Source organism: Vicia villosa, linkage group LG6, assembly GCF_029867415.1.
Source record: "Vicia villosa cultivar HV-30 ecotype Madison, WI linkage group LG6, Vvil1.0, whole genome shotgun sequence".
In the NCBI taxonomy this organism is placed as follows: domain Eukaryota; kingdom Viridiplantae; phylum Streptophyta; class Magnoliopsida; order Fabales; family Fabaceae; genus Vicia; species Vicia villosa.
The window spans coordinates 106,808,530-106,810,999 of NC_081185.1; positions in this window are offsets into that span (position 1 = coordinate 106,808,530).

Consider the following 2,470-nt stretch of genomic DNA (forward strand, 5'->3'; position numbering starts at 1 on the left):
TGTGAATATATATACAATATTTTTTAAGTAAAATTTGTTTAAAAGATACTTTATAAAAAATTCATTTAAAAAATAAGTAAAAAATTTAATTGAAAGATAAAAAAAACTATTAGTCTATGAAAAAACTACAATAAATAAATAAAATAAGCGGGCAAGTTCGTCGTCCGCTACTATGGCAGAGCGGGCTTGATTTTTATGTCCATTTTTACTTTGCAGGCTTGCCCGTTCCACTCCTTTTTGGGCGGGCATAAGGCGAGAGGGGCGGGGCGGGGCGGAGTTGGCGGCTCATTTTACCACCACTCTACGTGTAAGTATGGTGGAAATAGGCCAGATCGGCTTATAGGATCTATAGGCTAGCCTATTTAAGGTAAGGTTAGGCCGGACCTATTTAATAAAAATGTCAGGCTTATTAGAAAAGCTTATGATGTCTTATAGGCTGACTTATATTTTCATATATATTAAAAATAGTCAAAATATGATGGTCTATATATGTATATATTAGAAAAAAAAGACTAAATAGATTGACCTATATATGCATATATATTAGAAAAAATTGTTAAATAGGTTGACCTATATAAGCGTATATAGGCCGACCTATAAGAATTCTTAAGTAATATGAATTAATTGAACACCTTAATGAGAAACTAACTTTTAAATAGACTTTCAGGCTAGATCAGACTTTTAAAAATGTTGGGTCAAGCCGAAAAAAGAGTTTATAGTAGACCATAGGTCAGACTCAAGACTTATAAGTTTATCGTAGGCCAGACTCAAGTCTTCTAAAATCTAACTTAGCCTATTTCCACCTCTACGTGTAAGTCTTTTTTCATGGGTAAAATTTTAACAAGAAAAATAAAATTGTAGAGCATTTGATGTATCTTCTTTTAATGAATAAATAAATGAATGAATATATATATATATATATATATATATATATATATATATATATATATATATATATATATATATATATATATATATATATATATATATATATATACACCCATGAATTTCTTACATACTACATGAATTTTCATTTTTGCCTCCAACTTTCTTAGATGGATCTCTAGAAGCACGCTATATTTTGAAAAAAAATTGATTTCTTCCGTAGATGCATCTATGGAAGCGTACAAAATCAAAGAAATCATATTTAAACACACTTTTTTTCAATTTAAAAATAGTTCCGCAGATGCATCTACGAAAGATGGTAAAAACAGAGTGTTCCGTAGATGCATCTACAGAACAGCCTGCTATTTTTTTAATTCATTTCATTTTCATTTAAAAACACCATTTTTTAAACACATATTTTTTAATTCACAAATACATATAAAGACAATAATAAGTAGACCAATAAAAATATAATATATAAATAATGTCGGTCAAACACATAATCCAAATACATAGTCGAGTACATCATCAAATACATAAACAAATCAAATATAAATACATCATCCAAAAAGAACTATTCAGTATGCCGGGTAGCATCCTGCGTACCATCCTGCCCATGTCCTCCACCTCCGTCTCCGCCTCCGAGTCCACTAAGTGCTCTGTTGGCTCTACCCCTGGTGTCAAGTGTTCCACGGGTCCTGACTCGATGTCGACGGTACAAAAATGTAATCTCTGCCAGCCTGATCATATCCCCTCAGAGAATAAACCCTCTATAATGACTCCGAGGCCCCTGTCAGCTATCTGATGAGATAGAGGAAGAAGATCCTGAGTGTGGTCCAACTGAGCCTGATGCACACGGAGAATCTCCTCGTGGGCTGGTTTGGGCGGACCTCCAACGGCAGCTGGAAGCATGTAAGAGTGTGAGACTCTGTAGTACCAAGAGATTTATCCCTCGACACAGCTCCAGTCATGCTCTGATGGCGTCGCCCGTGCCTCCTCAGGGACCATGTCATGCTCCTAGTCTGAAAAGACCTCCTCTAACTGCATGTAGGTATTGGTGATAGGAACAGAGACAGTAGCATCGCAAGGTATCGTCTGCTCATATCCAAACTGCCGCATGACGTGCTCCGGGAGATAACGTACAACAATGGTCGAGCTGGCGGCAAACCATCTGGAATACAGAGCTATCTCGTCAAATGGAACCATCTCCCGGTGCTCAGCATATGAGTCATACCTGATGTCCTCGGCAGTCATGCGGTCAAGACTGTGCATGTATGGATCCGGCACCTGGTTCCCTCTACGGGGGGTGAAACGACTGGCACGCGGCATGACCTCTGTGTAGGTGGACACCTCTTCCCAGCCAATAATGTCTAGGAAGTGCTGTAGTATCCAAGCCTGAAACAACAAAGCACAGTTATTTTAAAGTACTATAAAAATATTTAAAAAAGTAGAAGAGTATAAGATTGTTACCACTAAAAGTGTACAACTGCCTGCCACCGTCCTTGCCTTCCACAGGCATCCCTCTCCCAGTCTGTAGTAACTGTACGCTAGTACAGCCGCTCTCTAGTTGTACTCATGGATACAT